Source organism: Syngnathus floridae, chromosome 1, assembly GCF_059516105.1.
Source record: "Syngnathus floridae isolate MCC-2025c chromosome 1, RoL_Sflo_1.0, whole genome shotgun sequence".
Classification (NCBI taxonomy): domain Eukaryota; kingdom Metazoa; phylum Chordata; class Actinopteri; order Syngnathiformes; family Syngnathidae; genus Syngnathus; species Syngnathus floridae.
In genome coordinates this window covers 18407755-18431470 of record NC_142413.1, presented here as the reverse complement: position 1 = coordinate 18431470, position 23716 = coordinate 18407755, and the positions used below count along the sequence as shown (strand labels likewise).

The 23716-nt window shown below is 40.6% G+C and overlaps 1 long non-coding RNA gene across 1 annotated transcript; it reads left to right on the top strand.

The window, feature by feature from the left end:
• Positions 1 to 15903: 15903 nt before the first annotated feature.
• On the top strand, positions 15904 to 18283 carry LOC148404399 (uncharacterized). The gene is made up of 3 exons (XR_015857244.1): positions 15904 to 15999; positions 16369 to 16436; positions 18215 to 18283. It is a non-coding gene; the product is annotated as an uncharacterized LOC148404399 (long non-coding RNA).
• The last annotated feature ends 5433 nt before the right edge of the window (positions 18284 to 23716 follow it).

Below are 23716 nucleotides of genomic sequence, written 5' to 3'. Positions count from 1 at the left end.
CTGAATTTATCTGGTGTTCTGGTGTTTACTATACAATTAGTTGGAACTATTATAGTGCTTGGAATTTGAAAGCCTCTCTGCTTTTATCTGTATCCTCTTTATGTTGCAACTTTAATTGCTTTTCTCACCCACTCGTGTTTCTTATTGTGAAGAGTATTCTTGGCAAGGTAGGTAATTCATTAAGCAAGTGGTAATTTCCTTACTATGGCTTCTCTACTGGTTGCTGTGTAGTGCAGTATATGTTTGCAGTGTTGAGACACTGAACATAGCCACTGGCCTCTGTCGTCTCTTTTTCCCTCATTATAATGATTCTTCCTTTGTTCTCCTTTGTACATTTTTTCTATATGTTGATCTACTTTTGAGTTTCATTCTGCCATTGTTTCCTTTTTAGTTCTTTGCAAATTCTCTTCTTTATGCAGCCCGTTCTACGACTTCTGACATTCGAAGCGCATTGCTCACAAATGACATTCCCTTAATTACTGCATGATTAATAGAGAAGCCAAGTAGAGCCTATTCTCTGGAGAATTTTCTATGATCTCTGCGAAGAAGTAATCTGGGGGAAAAAATGATCATTTCACATTTAGATGTCATGCGAAAGTCATGAAAATAATCTTTACGTTTCTCCAGTCCATCGCCTCTTCAGCAGGTAAAATATAGCGCAAGTCCGGAAATTGAATTGGCCTGTCTAAAATTATCCACTATTCATCTTGATCTACTCCTTTGTTGTTTTGACTCTGTATTTTGGATCATTATCTTGGCATGATGAAGGATATCTTAGTGTGTTTGGGTGCATCTATCTTTAAGACAGACGAAAGATATCAATATATTGATCGAATGAGGATGAATGTGCTCTTCCTAGAAGAAGCCATTTAAACCCAAGCCATCACATTACTTTCACTGAGCTCTAGGGATGAGCTTGCATGTTTGGGATTGTGAACAGGCCTTTTCCGGATTGAAGCTTCAGCCTTTCTATCACTTTGATAAACGTTGACCTTTGTCTCAGCAGTCCGTATAATTTCTCCCCACAATTTTTAGGTGCTATCTTGTTAATTGTGTAACAGATAGCAGTATGAATGTAAATCAGGAAAAACATTTTGATCTCTCATATGTTAGGACTGTTTTGTCAAGTGTGTTTTAGCCTGCAGGTTGATGTAGAATCCTCCCCAGCAACAGCAATACTTGACTCATCACCTCCTGGAACACTCTCCAAGAATAAGAGGAAGTATGAAAGAGAGGAGTGGACGTAAAAGGGGCCAAAATTCAGATGTCAGGTGGTGAGGCACGGCAAGAGACTAGTCGCATACCAGCTTTGGGTTCAACGAATGCACAAGTGTAGAAAATAAGCCTGAAGTTAATTAAGTAGTTACGTATATCTTCTCGTCCTAAAGAAGACTTTGTAAATGAAGAAACATAGGGGTTTGCAGTAAAGAAGCGTAGTTGCTTTTTTTGTTGTTTATCTCAGACAGTTCAGGTCAAGCTGAGGGGATAAGGGAAACTTTCTGTCAGCTAACGTGCTCACCCACTGTCGAGTGTGAAGTGTGTGGCCACAAATGGAGAAAAAAAAACATGACAGGCAGTTCTGAGGTCAGCCTGGGTTGTACCTCGCAGACAGAGCTCACCCTGCGGGTGGTTAAACCAGACATTTGCTGAACTCCCATCAGATCATCCAAGCATAATTTCTCTGCCACTGCTCCTCTTGACTGAGCCCGGACGAGGAGCAAGGATTTACATAATCTCTGAAGAGTTATGAATGGTAGCTTTTGTGCCAGAGGCCGATACCAGATCATCATTCGGAGGTAGCAGTGTCCACAGGCATATCCTGGCGGAGATAGAAGCTGAGGGAGGAGAGACAGGCAACTGCCTTTCAACTGCCCCCCCAAGCACTTTTGGGGGGCTGGAATTCTGATTAAACTTGAATTCTTTGAGAAATTGCTTCTAACCTTAACCCTGACCTCCTACATACAGAAGCACAAAGACGCAAGTGAAATATGGTAATAACTTCAATTTAGTCCAGAAGGCTGGCAGTTACATTTATTTTATCAGTATTTGAAAAACTTTATAAACATCATGGTTACTTCAGAGCTTTTTGCTTTTTTCCGCTCTCGTGTTAATCAAGTGAAGGGAGCCAAAGGAAGAATTAAATAGAAGTCAGTGTTTCATTATCACAGCTGGTCCAGAAGAGCTCATGCTGGCACAGAGACCAAGTCAGTGTGAATGAAACGAGGAAAGGAAACAAACTGAAGGGAAGAACGAAACAAAAGAAACAGCTTCAATCTGTTTTGAGCGTAAGGTGCAGTGTGAAAACTGCACATAAAATATATTTTGCAGGGCGATCACAAGATACCCAATTAAAATGACCAATATCACTTTTACTTGGATCGTAAAGCAAACGACTCTTGAATATATTTCATGAACTGATAAAATGGTCAAATATAAAAGACAGCATGCAGGTTTTGTCATTGAATTCCTGATTATAATGGAAAAAAATCTTTATCTGGTCTCTTCTTCCGAGTGTGCATAATATCAATCACATGAATTTATATTATATTACATCATATTATATTATATTATATTATATTATATTATATCATATTATGTTGAAAACATGATAGCAAGGAGAGACACAGTGATCTAAATTAAGCTAAGGATTTAGCCAGTGTGAATCTCATTCAATTTTTCTGCCAAAGAGATGTTGTTCCTTTTTCTTTTTTTTTCTTGCTTGTATTCATTTTTAAAAATAAGAAAGTACAATACTTCATGTAATTTGTTTCTGCTGGAGGCTGTTGATTGGGAAGCATTCAAATGGTGGCCCTTTTGTGTCATCATTTAGAGCAGGGGTCACCACCCTTTTTGAAAGTGAGAGCTACTTCTTGGATAGAGATTATGGTTACGCCAAGGGCTATCAGTTTGAAAGAAAAAAGAATTAAATGACCTTTTACTTATCTTACAAAATGAATTATCTGTGTGAAGACACTGATCATGATTTAACGCGTTAGAAAACAGATGTACAACACTTCCTAGGAATCTCTCTAAGTGTATACATTTTCAAATGATCATCTATGCAACTTGGAAATCACAATTTCCCATCTCTGGTGAGCTCCTTTTAGAACAAGCCCAAAGGCTATTTACGTGGGCCTTTGGGGGCTGCCTGATGCCTGCGGCCATCATGTTGGTGACCCCTGATTTAGAGGCACCAATTAAACTCATGACTATACATCTGTGCCGACTGATGGACTTTCAACTCTACTGAGTTTAATTAGCACCATTGGTCAGCAGGGTGTGTGTGTGTGTGTGTGTGTGTGTGTGTGTGCGTGCGTGCGTGCGTGCGTGCGTGCGTGCGTGCGTGCGTGCGTGCGTGCGTGCGTGCGTGTGTGTGTGTGTGAGACAGTGAGAGAGATGTGTTCAGGTACACCCACTTGGCATCCATGTGTGACTCGACCACACTGCGGGGGACCTGATGATAAGCCGACATGATAGAAGCAAATGTCTGCTCCCGTTATCTTCTCTTGGCCCTCGGCCCTGCAGGAACCTTTTGAAGGGCCAAACACTGATACAAACGCACATGCACAGAGATGCACATATGTACAGTATGTCGTACATATGAGCCGTGTACCAACTGCACACATATGTATGCCCATGTTACATGATGTTGCACAATCCAAAATTCTAAGAATGAGTACTCTGGATTAGTTTTGCAACACGGAAACTACCTGAATAGTATACAATTGCACTTGAAGCACCATTGGTTTGTGGTCAAGCGCTGCATTCAAGATTTCTGAGAGATCTCAAAATTTTTGTTTATATATACGTATATATGAAAAAATACCAAGCAGATTCTATACTTGTAACTGCCTTGCTAGTGGATGATGCCAGGACCACCTTTGATGCGCCTCAGATGCACCTGGATGACGCCGGGACCGCCTTGGATGCGCCAGGACTGCCTTGGATGTGCCTGGACGACGTCAGGACCACCTTGGATGCACCTGGACGACGCCGGGACCGCCTTGGGCGCCTGGACGACGCCGGGACTGCCTTGGATGCCCCTTGGATGCACCTGGACGACGGCGGGACCACCTTCAATGCGCCTTGGATTTGCCTGGACGACGCCGGGACCGCCTTGGGCTTCTGGATGATACCGGGACTTCCTTGGATGCGCCTTGGATGCGCCTTGGATGAGCCTTGGATGCGCATGGACGGCACCGGGACCGCCTTGGATGCGCCTGGACGATGCCGTGACCGCCTTGGATGTACTCTGATGACGTCGGGACCAACTTGGATGTGCCTGGACGACGCTGGGACCACGTTGGGTGTGCCTGGACGACGCCGGGACCGCCATGGATGCGCCTTGGACGACGCCAGAAAAGCCTTGGATGAGCCTTTGATGCGCCTTGGATGCGCCTTGGATGCGCCTTTGATGCGCCTTTGATGCGCTTGGACCACGCCTGGACAGCCCTCTATGCGCCTGGACGAAGCCCGGACCGCCTTAGATGTGACTGGGCGACGCTTGGACCGCATTGGATGCGCTTGGATGAAGCCGGGACTGACTTGGTTGAGCTTGGACGACGCAGGAACCGCCTTAGATGTTCTTGGACGACGTCGGGACTGCTTTGGATGTGGTTGGACGACGCTGGAACTGCCTTGGATGCGCCTGGACGATGCCGCGACCACCCTGGACGACACCGGGACCATGTTGGATGCGCCTGGACGATGCCGAGACCGCCTTGGATGCGCCTAGGATTCTCCTTGGATGCGCCTTGGATGCGCCTGGACGACGCCGGGATCGCCTTGGATCCGCCTGGATGACCATCGCCATCACGTCTGTCAGCACCACCAGCAACACGCCGACGCCAACCTGGACAACATGGCCATTGTCCCCTCGGAGGTCACCGGGCCGGCCGGGTACAGCAAATCCGAGGACTGGGATGAAACGACTGACATGTCGTCACGCAGACACTTTGGCCTCTGCCCTCTGCCTTGCTGCACGCTGGCATGTTTACATCAACTGAAGGTATTTTACATACATGCTCAAAAATACGTATTTCGGCAATTTTAGTGAGCTAAGGCACATATTGTATTTTATGACAGTTTTTACCCTTCACTATAATGGATAATGCGTTCTTCCTTCTGGTGCGTGCACATTGGCTACCAGAGGGCAGTATATCACAGACATGGATATGAAGTGTACATGATACAAAGTGCAGGTCCTCAGTAAGCTCCAGTAATATTAGGTATTTTCCGCAGAGGATAAAAAATACATACCAATGAGTATTGAATAGAATAGTATAGAAAATGTGTACTGTATTTATATGAGTTTGTGTAGTGGAAATAAGAGGAATTATTTTATTTGATATTTTCTTCTTCCAGTCATTAATTTAAAAAAAAGTCAGCACTAGGACTTTTAAATGCAGGTTAAAAAGTATGCCCCCCTCTTTTAAAGCATTATTAAAATCATTTTTCCCTTAAATCCTGTTCTTGCACTGTATGTGTTTTTAGTATTTTTTTTGCAAGCTACTTTATATGTTTGTATTTTACTTTGAAATATACTTAACTCTCTGAATGTTTCTTTTTTTACCTTTAATTATATAAAGCACATTGTGTTAAGTATGAAATGTGCTATATAAATCAAGCGGCCTTGCATGGTCTTGTCTAGGAATGAAAAGGTAATGAAATTCAAGATACAAAAAACAATCATCATGACTAACAATGTCACAATTGTCGGTATATTCGCAATATTACAAACCCTCAAGCTTGTTGCTATGCATGTATTTTGGATTCTGATTTCTGTTCTTGATCAGAATGCAGGATGAGAAATAAACTGAATTAAAATTAAATGAATGAATTGAAATGAAAGTGAGTGCTCAGACCAAACGAGAAGACACACATACACTAATGGAGAGAAGAGATAGTATTTGCCCTGTGTCTGTGTAAAGGGAGAGTATTAAGGGCTTTGGAGGATAAGTTTTAGAGAGAAAAGTCTCTTCTTGATAAGAAACCGTAAATTTGACAATGTACTAGAAGATGTGCCGAGATGACAGAAATAAAAGGAATTCGGGGAACAAGGAAAAGGGACAACTTTCCTAAAGCTCAATTTATCATTCTGGCAGTCTGGAAACAAAGCGTGACATTGCCGCAGCGCTACAACATTATTTTGTTCTCGCACTCCTGCCAACTCACTTTTCGCTCCATTTCAGTTTAAAGCTGCGACCAGATCCTCGGGAGTGTAAAATAACTAGTAAAAAAGATCCACTAGTGCTCAACTAAATAGCTCTGCTGGTGCATAAATATAGAAGCTTGATGAATTAGGATGTTACATAAATCACTTTTGCTTGTTAAGGCCCAAAGCCTTAAGTCAGGCATGAAAACACATCCCTCTAAGTGTTCTCCTTTTCTCAGCATCACCTGATCCAGTTTGAGTATGAGTGGTTGGAGCATGTATTGTGCCGCAGATATTTCTCCTTTTGGTGTTTTATAGTCAAGGGCATCTAATGGATTGAGATTTTAGAAGAGCAAGAATAGAATGTGCTCTTCATCGAGCACAATATGCAGTAATAGTCAACTGCAGTCGATCCAAATCATGCCTGAAGTCTTTTAGCCACTTTTCTCAATTGGCAAAAGTAATATCACAGTAAAAGAGTTCAGTTACAGAGCGGTAAGTGGCAGCATTTATGCAGCGCCTTTTCACCTGAACTGCGCTAAAAGTGCTTTATACTGTTCCTTCATCTAAGCGTTTACACACTCACTCACTCACTGGTGATGGCGTCTGTCAGCCACACCACCAACTTGTTCATCAGGAGCTATTAAGGATTTAGGGGCAAATGTGTTCGAGTCAGAAAAAGTTGGCTGCTGCACATTTTTCCCCTTTTTTGTAAATTCTACACTTCCAACTGCAGACTGGGGGAACGTCAAGCATACCTACTTTTGCCCATGCTGACTCGCTATTGGGCTTAGAAGGCAAACATTTATATTTAATTTTTAAACAGTCACACCTTGTCATTTTTTTTTTGTTCACAGTGAGCATCTTTTAGCCTGAAGGTAGAATGGCCTCACTTCAGTATCTCTGTACGTCAAATTTGTGAACATCAGAGATGGTCTGACCTCCTGCGGCAAATTTCAGAGACAATGTTCAACATGGTATCTGTCTGCTGTCCCTTCGAGCAACTTGGTAGTCTGTGGCTTATTGACATTACACTGCTTTGGGGTGAGCGCGGATGTTGTACATGCCTGAGGTCTACTGAGTTAAGGAATATTAATGACATTTTCGTTGCAAGTATCAATCTCTAGAGTGCATTTGTCAGACTGCAGCCTTAAAAACAATCAGAATTCTAACACAAATGTCAATCCTTGCGTATGCTTGTGAGACATATATTGCAACGGAACAGGTAGCTGCATCTCTGGCAGGTTAAGTTTGCCACTCTATGGCTGCATGAATGGCAGGCTTCCGTGACTTGGAGCTACTTGTGACTGATCAGTGAGCGTCTGCGACACGCAGCTCCATCTCTGGCTGGTAAGAAAAAAGAATCTATAAAACACAATTTTTTGCAGCAGCAGTGGCTTCAACCAGTTCGCTGCTGGGGGCTTAGCTGCCAGGGCTGACTGCTTAACAAAACTTTACTGTTGCTAAATGTATAAAAATATTCATATGCATTCCGTATCTTGTCCAATTCAACCTGTAAAAAATGATCAGCACAATATTCATGATTTTGTCCAAGGGGATAATATTTTTTTCCTTACAGAAATGCTGAACTGTTTGGAGCCTGGCTACAATTGACAACACACAATGGTAAGGAACACAAGATAATGTGTTGCATGTTCTCCCCATGGCTGCATGGGTTTTCTCCGGGCACTCCGGTTTCCTCCCACATCCCCAAAACAGGCATGGTAGACTTATTGAGCATTCAAAATTGCCCATAGGTGTGCGTGCGAGTGCAGATGCTTGTTTGTCTCTGTGTGGCCTGCGATTGGCTGGCAACTGGTTCAGGGTGTCCTCCGCATACTGCCCGATGACTGCTGCGATAGGCTCCAGCCCGCGACCCCCGTGGGGACAAGCGGTACGGATGGATGGATGGATGGATGGATGGATGGATGGATGGATGGATGGATGGATGGATGGATGGATGGATGGATGGATGGATGGATGGATGGATGGATGGATGGATGGATGGATGGATTGGGTGGATGGATGGATGGATGGATGGATGGATGGATGGATGGATGGATGGATGGATGGATGGATGGATGGATGGATGGGAAACAGATGCGTGGATAACTGAAAGCAAACTATTTTGTAATATTTTGTGTCAGCAGGCCATTTATTATTGTTTTGCTCTGTTCCTCCCACGGTCAAGTGTCAAATATTGACCATTCATAGTCCACAAAATGTGAAGGAAAATGAGAAAGGTTATTTCTATTATGTAGTCTCTCAAATGAATCTATGTAGCCTATTTTAAGCAGCACAGAATCAACCTTCATTGTTTCCAGCATTTGTTTAGCTCCGTTGTTTCAACAACTGAGATTGAGTGCCAATATTAGCTGTCTGCAGGGATAACATTGTGCAATTGTTTCAGTGAGATGGCAGCCATTCAAATGCTGTAAATACTGACAACAGATGTCCTCATTGCTGGCATTGCTGTTTTAAACTGTCAACCTTCGTGTAATGAAAGGGTTAGCGGACCCATCTGGAGACCAAGCATCCTTGAGAAAGACATCCAGCATTCTCCAATAGACCAAGGCAATCAAATTAAAGTGGGGGCAAAGTCATGAGATAATAACATATTTATATGAGTTCAGCTGTATTTTCAGAAAGGCTAGTGATCCTGCTTTATAGTCACGAAATGAATCCAGTAATACACTTAAACTTTGACTTATTGTGCATGCAACCATGAACAAGGATAATTAGTAGCAATGATTTTCTTTCTTTCTTTTTTTTTGGCTGGTGGAATTCAAGGTCATTGTCCTCATTACCATCCTTGTCTTTAGTTTGTGATTACTAACAAATGGGGCAAACGAAAAGAGTACCAGTGAGAACAACTGAAGCAAATCTCATCTCACTGGAATCCTCAATATTTTTTCCTTTGGGTTCTAGATTTGTGTTTAAATATTGGATTATTGCAGACATTTTAGATTTATTTGCAACTTCTTTGATTATGGAACTAATAATTCAATGCAAACCTATGAACCTCTGGAAAGTACTACAATCAAGTGCAACACTTCAAGAAAGATTACAGTAAATTATAACAGTAAATTGGAATGCCACTTCAAGAATTGATTACAGTAAATTATAATCCTGGAGCAGTGCTTACTTTGACTAAAAAGTAGCAGTAATGTTGGAAACCAAATAAATGACCACAGACCAAGGAATGAATTGAACTACTGGTTTATTTTAGTGGAAGAATAATAGTTGACAAACAATTGACACAAAATATAACATTCAATTGTCATACAATTTGACATTTAGATGAGATACAACTTACATTTAAGATGTGTTCGTTGCAGAAAAATAATTTCTCTCTTCAGATGTTTCTGAGCAAAATCTATGACAACAAAGTAATATGCATAAATAAATCAAAGAGTACATTAGTCATTAGTGAACAGTACAAAGTCAGTTTTCCATCAAAGTTTCAACAATGTCGTTGGCAGGTGATGATGACTACGTTACCTGGGTTACACAAGGCCATTGTTTCTTTTCATAATGTTGAACTGAACAAAAAATCCAATTGCATTATTATGCTTGTGAAATACGCACCCAGATGCAGTGTGCTGACGTTTTAGTAATTATTCTCATATCCCCTGTAATCAACAGTAATTGCCTCGCTCTGCGAGACCTCAACCTTTCCAACAAAGAAACTCAGAAAAGAAAAATGGCAAATGAAGCGATGATTAGTATGAATTGCCGGAAGTGTTATGTATTTTCCAAGCTGGAGCATAAGTATAATTTACAGAGTTTGGTTCTAAAAGGTATAGATGCTAATTAGACTCTCGCTTTCTTCTTTTTGTCACTCTGCATGTTTGAGTTAGTCTGAATGTAGCAAACATTTCGCATCTTGAGCTAAATGTATCAGTGATACAGCACCGCGTGACTATGTTTGGATTACTTTCATTCCCAATTACTTCTGAGATTTAACTAACAAAAAGTCCACTTACCTGTCGATAAAAGTGTGTGGGCTTTGAGTCTGTAAGCAGTCCTTTCATCTCGTTAAGATTCAGTGAGCATTATTTAACTCGAGTAATTAGGGGCTCTGCAGCATATGATGGCTAAAACAACACCGTACTCTGTTAGATTATTAGCAATACAGTACCTTGTAACGTTTGGATCGAGTTTATAGAAATAAAACACTGTATATTATTCATTTGTTCATCTTCCAAACCGCTTATCCTCACGAGGGCCTGAGGTGTGCTGGAGCATATCCCAGCAGGCTTTGGGCATTTTTTTCCTCCAACCTTTAGTCTCATATCCACTGTTTAGTTTTACAGGCCTTTTCACATCTGCTGCCAACAGCACACATAATCTGTTGGAGTGAGTGAACATTCAATTTAGCATCCACTCTTTGGGATCTTAGTAAAAGATCCCAATGTTAGAAAATCAAACAGGCCCATTAGCAGCATTCACAATCTGTTAGAGCCAAGTTGCAATTTGTCCTGAAAGCACAACTTCAACCCATTAAAAGTCGAGTGCCTAAAACTCTGCAATTTAGCTCTGTAAATCAAAGGTCAACCAGCATCTCCACAAGCGTAGTACCATTGCACATGTCACTAAATGGAGGATGTAATTCTCTTGTCTTCTTATGTTCTTATGCTTTCCACTTCATCTATTTTGATCCACGTCCCCATTTGCCTTTCAATTGTCTTCCATATCCTCCCTGCCTCATGGAACAATTTCTGTATTGATTTGTGGTCACTCTAGCAGAGCTTCTTTTGAGCCAGTGTATTATTTTCTTTGCCATCTAGCATCTTCACAATGGAGATCTTGTTCTCCACACTGAAGAGACTGCGCCCCCATTAAATGGAGCTCATTGCTCCTCGGTGCTCTCAAACGATCGTCTCTCCTCATCTGTTCATCCTCCAGTTAAGTGGAGCGGCTCTAGTTAGAGCCCCTCAGCTGCTGTCATCTCCTGCTCAGCCTCTTTCCAATTTATTGTGAATGTTGCATTAAAACGTTGTGTCAAACACATATTAACCCAAAGAGACACACAACCAATGCCTAAATGTTACCTTAGGATTTATTTCACCATGCAACTGATTTCACCATGCAGCTGTTTTTAGTCGAAAGCCCATTTATTACTTTCCCCTCACGGTGCATTCTGGCACACACCAGTGACAAAGTATCATGAAAAGCATGACATGCCAGTTAGTGGAAGAGGATATCCAAGTCCCGGGTGCCCCCCCTCCCTCATCCTTAGAGAAATGCATTAATTCACTATGCTCGTCAATGCTGGTGGTTCTCTCCAGAGTTTTACTTAGAAAGATTAGTGGAGGTGACAGGAAGGGAAGTGATGTGAATCCAAATGTGAGAAAATAAATCTCAGAGGTGAAAGAAAGGCGAGAATAGTCTCGTCACTACAACATCGCTCGTCCTCAACGCTTTGGAGGATTTGTTTACACAACCATTCTGGAAAGAAAAGACAAATTGGATTACTTTTTTTCCACACCAAGCAATCTTACAACATGCTCATGTCGCTTTAGAGTGAAGCTATAAAATTGCAATTTGTAGTTCAATTTGCTTTGTTGCACATTCACCCAAAGAGGGGAAAACAGTGTTGGTTTAAGAGTCGTTGTACATTGTTAGCGATACCGTTGGTGCCAGCACTAAAAATAGCAAATTGAGGCAGTTTGTTTGTGTTCTTTGAAAACATTGTACAAGATTGAAAGCACCTGGCTTGAGTTGGCATCAGGGGACTGCTATAAAATAGGGCGAGTTGTCAGGGGAATGTAGTCGTTTGGACCCCATCCACCGCATTTCTGGGGGTTCTTTTCAGGTAGCGGTCAAACTCCTCACATAAAAGTCTTCTACTTTATTGTTCCACGTTAGAGCATGATCTCTCTTCACTGCATTTAATATAGCACAAGATGGCCTTAGTATGTGAATTAAAAGGTCAAATCTGTATATCAGGGGTTAATAGGCACATCAGGCCTGACAGCTCCATTTTGGGATTCTAATAGTAAAGGAAGAAACTCATCAGGTTTAAAATATTCTAATATTTTGTTTTATTTCAAGGATAAGGCAGACCTTTTTTCTCTATCTCATTCCTGTCTCTCTTTCTCTCTCTCTCACTCACCCATTGTATTGTACGACAAAGCAAGATATTTGTGGTTGGGGGCGCAAGTCAGAAAATAAGTGCCTTTTTATGTGTGTGTATTTGACCTTTCATTTCATTTCAGTCATTATTTTTCAATGTTCATTTATTTTTAAACCCACTATTAAATTCAATGAGGTTCACATCCGCGTACCTTTTTTTAATATAATCGTAGTTCTATTACTTATTTATTACATGTGTCGTGCCTCGTGGCAGAAAGCTGCTGCCATCTCTTGGCTATGGATAGCTAAAGGAGACAAACTTAGTAATCGTATTTCCTCAACAGGCAATGACTACAGCATAAGGAAAGTGTGCAATGACTTACTTTGTGGTAGGCATGCAGTGTGTTTTTTCTGAGGCACTGTCGTGCATGTGCTTCAAAATGCACAGGCTTCCAACTTACGTCGTTGTATTCTATTGGTTCACCACGAGACGGCAAGTGCATTTTACACACTATAGCTATAGTCAGACACTTCATAGAAATCAGCCGTTAGGTTGTATTTTGTAACTACTTGTACGCATGTTCATTAAGTCGTAGCTTTCGTTTTCTCAAAGTGTTTTAAAATTCTTCCCTTGACAGTTTTCAAAAAAGTTTTATACATCATCCTTTATGCAACACAAGTTGTTTCATTTGTCTTTCCTACATTCTGACTTAAACATACAGACTTTAGTCATAACATCGGCACAAATTAATTTCAACATTCATTCCCTCGAATTCATTCCCACGATTAAGTCCTTGCTAATGCATAGACATGCACTTTCATTCAGAACTGTCTTTAAAGCTGCTACTACTTTTACTAACACAGTAGTGTTTTCTTGTAGATAGGCGGATGGAGAGAGGGCTGGGTTGAAAATGTTCTATATTCTATACTTTTATATGATTTATACCTGAGGCAAAAGAACATTGTTGATGTCAGATTCCTGACTGACAAATGCCAAGCGGCAACTGAAATACTGCCTGGCAGCGTGTGGCACCTGGTAAAGTGACGTGAATGCAAATTAGTCAGTTAAAAAAATAGCTTCCTTTTTAAGGTCACTGAGAAGATCCTTCCTTTTCCAAACTTAACTATGTCATCACTCTGGTTCATCTTTGTTCATAAAACCTTTTTTTCTTTTTTAGCCTTGCCAATAGTTTTTTTCTGCAAATATTATATTTCCTACTTCTTTGGCAGTTTACATTTTATAGTGGGGCATCTGCACTTTTGCTTATGTTCACAACTGTCACTCATGTCTTTCAGGTTGTTGCTGCAGCTCTCAAAATGTTTGTCGTCAACGGCTGTAGGTTTCCTGGGTTTACATTTTCAACCTGTCGCTATGCACACCAGAGATTTATTTCTCCTCGATGGTCTCAAAATGTAAGGGTATGCAATGCAAAAATTTTTTTTGTGACAAATAGTTAAAATTAAAGTTGAATTGGTGTGTGTCTAGGTGTGTGTGTGTGTGCGTGCGTGCGTGAGATGGGAAACTAATAAATACTATGTAAAACGAGGGAAGGAAAATTTACCAGTATTATCATTGTACTGGGTGTGCAACTGTTTGACCACTTCCAATAAAAAAAGGGCCTCAAAGTTGAATGATTCTGCTACAGTTTTATAATGACTGAGTGTTTCTGATCTGTGTACCTAATTCGGCCACTTTATAGTGATCTTGACAGAAGTCTTGTGGGACTTGCATAATTTTATTGAAAGTGCTCACCTAAATTCGAATTGCTTGGTTTTCAACCACATTTCCCTCCTCATGGTTGGAATCCTGCTTTGTGTTTAAAAGCAAATCCTCAAATGTTTCCTTTCCATTTCCAAATCTAGCAACAACATTCATCACAACCTTGACATCAGCATATTTTTATGTTTTCAATTGGTTTGCCTTTTCCCTCTCATTTCCCACCAAATCTTTTCAAGGATCCTTTTTTTTTTCTTTCAATTAACAGCCTCTAAATATGCACAGCGATGTGTCCAGTCACACAGTCTCACAACAGGTGAGATCGCATGGCTGGGCCGTTAATTGTAAAAACATTAGGGGGCTGTAGATTCGAAAAGGCATTAGAATGGCTTTGTTTAAAGTAAGCATGCAAATTTGAAGTGAGGATAAGATTATGAAAAAAATAACGAGTTTCAAAAGGAGTCAACTGTTTCAGGCAGTTTTACCAGGTATGTTTTCTCCCCTGGGGATCAAATGCAATGAGAAGAAGGAGAAAGAGAAATGCAACCACACATGTAAGAAAGAGAGAGAGAATGAATAATAACGGCTTAAGATCGAGTGAACTGCTCTGTTATTATTGACGAGCATCTGACTGACAGCAAAAGGTGAGAAACTGGGATTAGACCAACGTGGGAAGTAATAACACAGCAATGGAAAATGGCAAAAACAGAGACAAGCTGAAATGGTTTGACAAGAGGGTCGAGTAGATGAGTCAACAGAGGAAACTGAGGCCCAGATTTATTCAGGTTTGTATTTGTAAAAGTCCAAACTAGCCATGGAGCCACTTGAGCCTGGGGTAGAATCATATTCAGGAGGCAAGGGAAGATAATGTTGTGCTGGTGGGATGCTGCTCTTTTTCTGTGTGCGTGTGTGTCAGACCCACAGATATAAAGAAGGCTCTCAAATGTTATACGTCCACGCTCGCCGTGGGGGCTGTTACGCACACAAAAATACTGCGGCGTCTCAGAAGAAATGTCAACCTGTCTGTGCAGGAAGATGATGCTGCTTCCAGACTTCACCGCAGCCTTTCACATGGGCTTGTGGATTTGTGGAAACACAAACACCCATTTTCTTTGCATATCTTTGCACATTTGTGCTGTTTAAGTACAATCTAAGATTTCCTCCCAATTTTTTAAATGGCTGTATTCGTACTTAAATAGCACATGCATAGCCGTTTTAAATTAAATGCTGTTACTATATATTCGTCAAGTTAAAAGATTTGTCTCATATCCAAACATTCTCAGGCCATCTATTAGTCTCTCTTCTTTTCAAATCATGTATTTAAAATAATGTATTCTTCCACATATACACAGTGTTGACGGTGCATTGCTTCCACCTGCAATGCCAAAGTTTTTGTCTCGGTAACTACAAAAGCTGCGTTCTGCTCGGCCTGCAGGTGCCCAACAGCTGCACCCGGAGTCCCACAGCTCCGGTCGGCCGACTCAATAATGCAGGCACAGAAGGAACATGGCCAGCCTCTCTTGGGACGTGAGTGAAGTTCTGTAGCAGCTGGCGGTTTAAACTCCTTGCTACGTGTTCCTAGCACACCCTCAAAACTGCTGGAGCCCACACATCATTAGGAGGTTGTCGGTTGACATGTCTTCACCCAAGTGTCCAACACATAACACAACCACAAAGTCAATCATCAATCTGACCTGTGGTGTCCTGGTTGATCAGAGGGCCTGTTCTCAACCACGTTCTTCCATGTCTCATAGTCATTGTCCATGTCAGTGTTGAAGTCTTCTAGAATGAGGAGGACTCCAGAAATGGTGGGCACTCTAAACTCCTGTTTGATGTATATGCGCAATCAACATTGCCCCCCCCCCCCCCCCCCCCCCCCCACGGACACCACCAAAGGCAGATAAATGCTACCCTCTCATCCGCTGAGAGATGACATCCAATAAATATGCCCACACCTGCTCCGCACCTCTCCCCGTGGGCAACTCCAGAGTGGAGGAGAGCCCAAGCCTTCTCGGGAGGCCAGGTAATAAAGTCCAAGCTGTGTTTGGAGGTGAGTGTGCCTATGTATAGTTGGAACTTCTCTGCCTTTCACACTAGCTCATGAAGATCACTTTTGAAACCTGACACGCGCCTTTGAAACCTTGACTGTGATGCTATGACAGCTGTCTCTGCGGCACAGTGGTTTACATTATTGGCTTGTGGCATGGGCCCTCAGGGATTGAAGGACATTATCAGACCTGATCTTTTATTTCAAATTCGTAACCACGTGTAAAAATGGGGACGCTGCTTCGGAGCCAAACTCACCTGTTAAACCCAAGTTTCAAATTTTATTTTTAATGTTAAGGTTACACATTCTGACATTTGAATGTTTCTTTAAACTCAATTTTAAAGGTGTCAATGAGCATTGGTTTTGCTGCAGGTGACCCTGCCATGGGCATAAAGCCCCAGACAACTGAGCTCCTTGGATCACTGGACAAGAAAACCACGGTAATGTGACAGCTGAAGGAGTCAATTTTTTCATGATTATATTTCATTTTTATTTTTATTTGTTTGCCACTTTCAAGGTGACTCTTGAAAGGTGACTCCATTTGGGTGATTTCCGCTTGGAATTTCCCCATCTAGGACAAGTAAATTGTCTAGATATAAAATCTATCGCCCTCTATTGATGAACTGCCACTGGTACACAGTGCAGGTCTATCATCGGGATGATCTATTGGTAGAAAATATATTGAGACGCAAATATGGACAATTGTGTGTAATACTGTATATATACAACTGCATGTATATTTGTACTCTAGGTACACTATAGAAAGTAATAGGAAACAAGTAAATAAAAAATGAGTGCACATTTACGGTGGATTTATAAAGTCTACATAAGGCTTGTTCAAATGTGAGGTGTCAGAGATATAAATTATAAGTCCTGTCATATCCCAATTGAAAGAGTAATACTTGCGCATTACACATTTTAACTTTGGTGGGCATTGGGTAAGTTAAATACCTGGCTTAGGCTGATACAAAATGCTCAGGAGGTGAGTTTTACAAAAGTATATCAATAAAATTATGCTTCATAGACTTCACATTCCAATGTTTACGCTTAAATCTGCTTAGTTGAAAATTGGACCCACTCAGGAAATTGTGTATATTTCGCCCAACTTTTGTTTTTGCAAAAGAAAAAACGGGTTGTTTTGTCCAATTTCAATCCAAATTGGATTGTTCTTAACCCAACATTTTAAAGGGTGTGTCTGAAAATGTGTGTTACAGCATGTGGACTAGGGGTGCAAATTGGATTTGGGTTCAATATGTCCCCACAATTTATTCATACTAACACCCAGGTGGCTCAAATTACACTATTTTCACTAACCCTAACCCTCAACAGTAGCTCGAGGCAAGCCTATAAATGTACCAATTACAGAAAGCATTCAAACTTTAACGGAATGGGGGATAAATGTGTGGAGTCGAGTAGAGAGGATGTGTAAATTAGTGAAAATATAGTTGAATAAATTAGTTTGTTGACAACTTCTCAGAATCCATGTAGTTTTATTTCCACCGATGCACTAATTAAGAATTTTTGCAGTTCCTCTTTTCAAGAAATTGTTTTCTGACTAGACTGCCTGCTGAGCAAATAAATGAATTTGGCTTTTGACTTGAGACTGAGTTTTAAGGCAGACTATGTAATAGGGTTCTATACACGTGATAAACTGAAACAGTATCCGCCATGGATTTTAGTTTTAGACACTTAATACTAGGACATGCGCATTTAGGGGCCTACTCTAAGAATTAGCGCCTCTAGAAGGTAAAACATCATATTGCGTGTTTTGATTCGACTAACTCCTATGCTCAGCCGGGAAATGGTTGAGCAGCTGCTGACTCGTGCTTGGAGTTTGCCTGAAAGCGCTCACAACAACTGGTTTCATTGTAATTACAATGGCGAGTTAGATTTTGAGTCATTTGTCTTTATTTCATATGCCTGTCGTGAAATCCACAAAAGTGCCGCTTGTGCAGTGGGAAGCATTGCTAGGCAACGCTTAAACACATTTCAATTGATGGAACAGCTTCAAATATACATTCAGTCATGAGCAAAGTCCTCTGATTAAATTACTTTAATTGTAATTATTAAATATGGAATGCAAAGTATACTGTATCTTCAAAGTAGCCCATGAGATGAGCCACATGGTCACTGGGGACAATCAGACTATACATTCCATTTCAGTTCACATTTAAAGTCTGAAATATATTCCAACTTGATTTCTTTCGTGTCTGCACAGGTTTTCGCCAGTTACACAGGTGCAGGGGCAGAAGCCAAGACGGGGGAATCGCAGCATCTTGAAAATGCCCTGCTGTGATGCTGACAGTAGAGATGCCGAGTAGAGATGCACTGATAACAGTATCGGTACGTCCGTATAGTACTTTTACACTACACATAGATACAAGTTCACCAAGGTGAAATAAACCTTTTGGGAAGCCATGTGGAGAAAAGTTTCATGTAAGTGTGGCTCACAACACTTTTGGCGAACTACCAATTTGGCTCTTTGAGTTTGAATTTCAACCCAACACTCAGTCCGAAAGACCTATACCCAGTAATTTAGATACTGTGCATTGGATTTGACCCAGTTCCGAAAATTACCTATTACGTTTAGGTGAATTGTGTATAATTGAGAAAAATGTCAAGCTGGATTTGAAAATGTCTATAATCAGCTGGAAAGTGAGTGAAGTGTATACCATCTTCGAGAAAGGTTTTGAACTCGAGGTTAAAATAAAGCCCATTTGAATCACATGCCATTATTGAAAATCATAACTCGGTAACAGTGCTTTCCTAGTTTTGATACATAATTTCCCAATTAATCATTTGTGACAAAGGGTGGCATGGTGCAGGGTTTCATTCTGGCTCCAGCCATCCTTTGTGGAGTTTGCATGTTCTCCCCGTTTTCCTCCGGGTGTTCTGGAGAGGATAAATGGTTCGAATGATGAATGAATGAATAACTTTTGACCATTGAGACAACTGACTTTGGCGGTTCCACTAAATGTGTAAAATGGGCAGAAATCATCAGTCTATGCCAAGGTCACAACTGCATGCATTATTCATAACTTAGCGTCAACAAAGGGCACTCTTAAGCGCCCCTTAATTTTCACCACACCAAAGAATATAACCTGAAGGATGACTTTCTTACCCACGTGATGTAACTCACTGTGAGCACTTTCATATTTCATATGGGAATGAAATTCATTTATTTTCTTCTTGGTAAAAATCAGATGAGACTGATGGCCAGTGCAGTTAGAGTGGTATCGTTTTTCACTCCAATCTCCAGTGAGGAAAATGAACAAAAAAAAGATTCATTTTATTTGAATATTTCTCTCAACATGGGTCTGAAATGAATGTCCAGAATCTTTCAGCAGTTGTTTGTGTGTGTGTGTGTGTGTGTGTGTGTGTGTGTGTGTGTGTGTGTGTGTGTGTGTGTGTGTGTGTGTGCGTGTGTGTGTGTGTGTGTGTGTGTGTGTGTGTGTGTGTGTGTGTGTGTGTGTGTGTGTGGCGCAAAAACTCACGAATCACACCAGACCTGCTGTAAAAAGCAATATTTTTTTATGTACGAGTTTCAAAAAAGGCCTCTACAGCGCCTCCTTCAACTTTGCAACAAAGCACTCCCAGTTGTACATTCCATCTAGATCTGTGGAAATTGGGAGACATACGTAGCAGCTCAAGATCTACAAATAAGTCAACCAAATGACAGCTTGCAACACACACAAAAAAATTGAGTGCTGGAAACTCAAGGTACCATTCATGTTTTTGGACAAGAGAAAAACACTCGCAGCAAAGGCTGATCTTCTTTTTGTGGTCATTAGTCAATCACATGCTTTCTATCACCTTGTCATGTCAAGTTGAAGGTCGCCTAGTTAACCAAGTGGGTGGGATCATCAGTGTCACTCTGCTTTCCATTGGACAGCCGGACAGAGACTTGATTGATGGGCAGAAGTGGTCCAAGTTGCTTTCTGTCATATTGATGAATGCTTTATCTTTTGACAAGGACACACATATAAGACACATTCCCCTGAGTAACAGAAAGGACAGCCGTTTCTATTCTGATTAGGCATATACAGCAGTACACTACTGTTGTGAAAACGGATTTACAATAGCATTAACTGAAATATTAGACTTTTGTAAGTCACATAACTTATGGTACCAACGTGTCAGCTGTGAAGAGATGCTGCAACTCAACGAGCATTCCAATATGTTGCAATTTATGGACACCCAAAGTCAGGCGAGACAGGCGAGAGCTTTCTCATGAGCCTGATACGTGCGACGGAAAATAGATGAGATAGATCATTTTTGATATTGTCAGTCATAACATTGCAGCTGTTGCATTATTCTTTCATTGCTAAACATTGTAGATTGAAATATAGTATTATTTTCAATCCCGGTTATTAAAATACACACATTTTGCAATAAAGAATTCAAATATTCAAATTCAAATAAGGAAACTATCATAGTTCATGCTGAGAATTGTCACTCTCAATTAACACAGTGTCACAGAGATGTACAATGAAAGAGATGTTCTCTGACAATGACAGTAGAATCTCACTATTTATAGTTGGTGAATATTTTTTTTTACATTCCTCATACACTAGGAAAAAAGCATTCCAATTAAGATCCTATGAAATCCAAAGATTCATGTTTTGAACACAAGTGACGCTAAAAGGGCATCTGTCAGTTGCAGATTTGAGTAGGGATGCGCCTAAAATGAACTAAATTAGCTAAATCAAATGCTTTGGGGAGCAGAGACAGACAGATGGGGAGATGACAGCTGTATTTTTGATGCACATTAGTGAAAGATTATGAAGCATTGCAGTAAATTAACTTAGCAAGTTGAAAACCTGCTCACAGAGAAGATTCTGGTGCTAACATCATCATCCTCTTGTTGCTATTAAGTCATTGGTAGAGAGCAGTGGTTAGCCAGAAAAAAGCATTTTCTGTTGGACTAGACATTTAGAAAGAAGTCCAACCAGATGGATCATGTTATGATTCTTTGTTCTGTTACTGACTGTCCAGTTTTAGTACCTGAGCCAGGTGGATGGGCAGGGCCTCCAGCGCACACACACAAGTGCTCCCTTGTTTTAATAAAAATGTACTGCTTGTTCTTATTGTGTTCTGGCTCTGCTTGGGGTTCGACATTCTGGGCATACGATCGTTACGGGATTATGTAAAGTTTAAATTCTCTGTAGTGTAGTGCAAGTTTGTCTTCAAATTTTGCCTTGGTATTTCATAAAAAAAAAATCATAAAAACATGAAATACTTGCAGCCTTCAACTCTTGACATTATCGAGCAGACAGGAAAGTGGAGGAGAATAAAAATGAGATTTTCAGCAGGAGAGAGAAACACGATGGTTGATTGTCAGATTTTTTACTTTTGTTTTAGTTTACCAGACCTACGGGCAATTTGGAGTGTTCAATCAGCCTCCCATGCATGTTATTGGGAAGTGGGAGGAAACCGGAGTGCCCAGAGAAAACCCACGCAGGCAGGGGGAGAACATGCAAACTCCACACAAGGAGGGCCTGAGGTGGAATCGAACCAGCACCCTCTGAACTGTTAGGCGGACATGCTAACCAGTGCTTCACTGTGCAGCATCCAATAAAACCATTTATCGATAAAAAAGAACTAAAAATACATGTGCATCAATGTGAATCCATCAGCAGTACAGTTTTGTTGTTGTTTGTCTCTGTAGATGTGCTTGTGGAAAACAGAACAAAAAAATCTCTGAGTTGCATTGTCGAAGCTTCAATATTTAATGCAGTCATTACCGCAGAGCTACACACAATAACACACACACTGGCGCACCCGAATTCTCTCCTTAAGGTAAAGGGGCGCTCACTAGGCGGTCGTTACGCTGAACCATAACTCGGACTTGACGGGTTACGTGTTGTGCAACTGCAGATTACAAATTTGGTCTATGCAATGTGACATTCATTACACTCTTGTGCTTGAACATAAATATTGTATTTCGGACTGCTATATTGATATTACATAAAAGAATCTGCTGTGAAAAACACCAACCAGCAGACATGAATTGTCCTTTGACAACTGCATTTGGTACACTATGGTCATGTTTACAAGTCGGTCTGTCACATGAAGCCAGGGATTCTCAATTATTTTCTGTTAGAAGGGCAAGTTTGCAGTGTTAAAACTGTCAGGATATAGTGTACTATAGGATCAGCATTAAAAGTGCAGAATTTGAAATGGAGTTAAGTTTCGTTTTACATCCACATTTTTTCAAAGTTTAACTTGAGAAACCATATTTAATATTCTGAATTTTTGAGAGCAGCAGAGCAGAGTTTTTCCTCTGTTCCTTGGTTTATTTAGGTCATTCCCTTCACTGTGCTCGTATCCATGGATGGCAAATGCATCATTCATTTTGATGACATCCTAAAATGTAATCCTAAATTACACTCTTCCCAGGCTAGGCTTTAAACGTAGCAGCATGAAATACAGATACAACTGTAATTTATTTGTTTTGAGAGGGGAAACAGCAAGGAGCAATAAAGCAAGGACATGAAAAAAAAAAGAAACTTGACAGTTTTATTTCCTTGTAATTATTACAAAGGGTTTGAATGATTGTGTCAAAGTCTTGGACATGTTTTTGAGATGAGCACACTTAAATATTGATGGAGTTTTAGTGAAGGAAAGGTCACATCTTAGACTGGCTGAATGAGCCAATGGCAAGAATGTAACATTATTGAGATGTGAACAAAATCTCACACTAGTGTTGGAACGATAAAACTTATTTTAAGATGCTATGCCATAAAATAATCATCACAGATCCCGAAATATTTAGATTGTGACTGACTTGTTTTTGTTTGTTTTGTATGTAGAGTTGCAACGTGGATGTATAATAGGTCGTTAGAGTGCAAAAAGATTAATGTGTTGAGTTTTATTCATTTTGCTCCAATAAACACACATAATTTGGTCGTGCAAGTTGGCTACGGGGAAGCAAATGAGGTCTTGGTAAATGTTTGAAATATGATATCAAATTAGTGTTGAGGTTTAAAGTTAAGGTTCCAAGTTATGACTTTCTGGTCAGTTTGATTTTCCGCAGTTTAAATCACTTCTATTCATGAGTTCACAGTGGCAATCGAGCAATCTTTGCATTATTAGAATATTTAATTTGAGTATTTGATGCGTTCCTTTAAACATAACATAATATTAGCCCTTTTCCCAAAGCGTATTTGTTGAGACAAAATTATTTTAGATAAAGTCTGCAAGTGTCTCATTTATGCTAAACGTTTCAAATCACTACCACAAAAAGTGAAGCCCATAAACAAGTATGGCAGAAGGCTTTTTGACAGGATGAAAACTTTTTTTTTTTTTTTTGCAGATTCATATTGTCAGATTTATCACATACATACATTTTCATGTTCCAAGACACGACGTCCTGGTCATAATTTCTTTGCTCTACACGCAACAAGGTATGAACTATAAACTCCATGTGTCACACACATGGCTGTCCTTGTGCCGTGCCTGCCAGGTATGACAGACTGTAGCAATCTGTGATTGCCGAAGGCTGCCATAGCTGCCATGAAAATGTCAACCGTGTATCAATATTTACTTCACTTTCTATTAAGAGCAAGGTGAAAAATTGACTGTCTTTTAAACAATGTCACATGCAAGGACGCAATAAAGCGACTTTTCAGCAGGTGTGAATCTTAAAATGTCCCCTTTTCGCTGCATGAGGCTCAGTGCGTTGTTGTTTGTTAGCTTGCGTCTTTTGTCCAATCTGGTT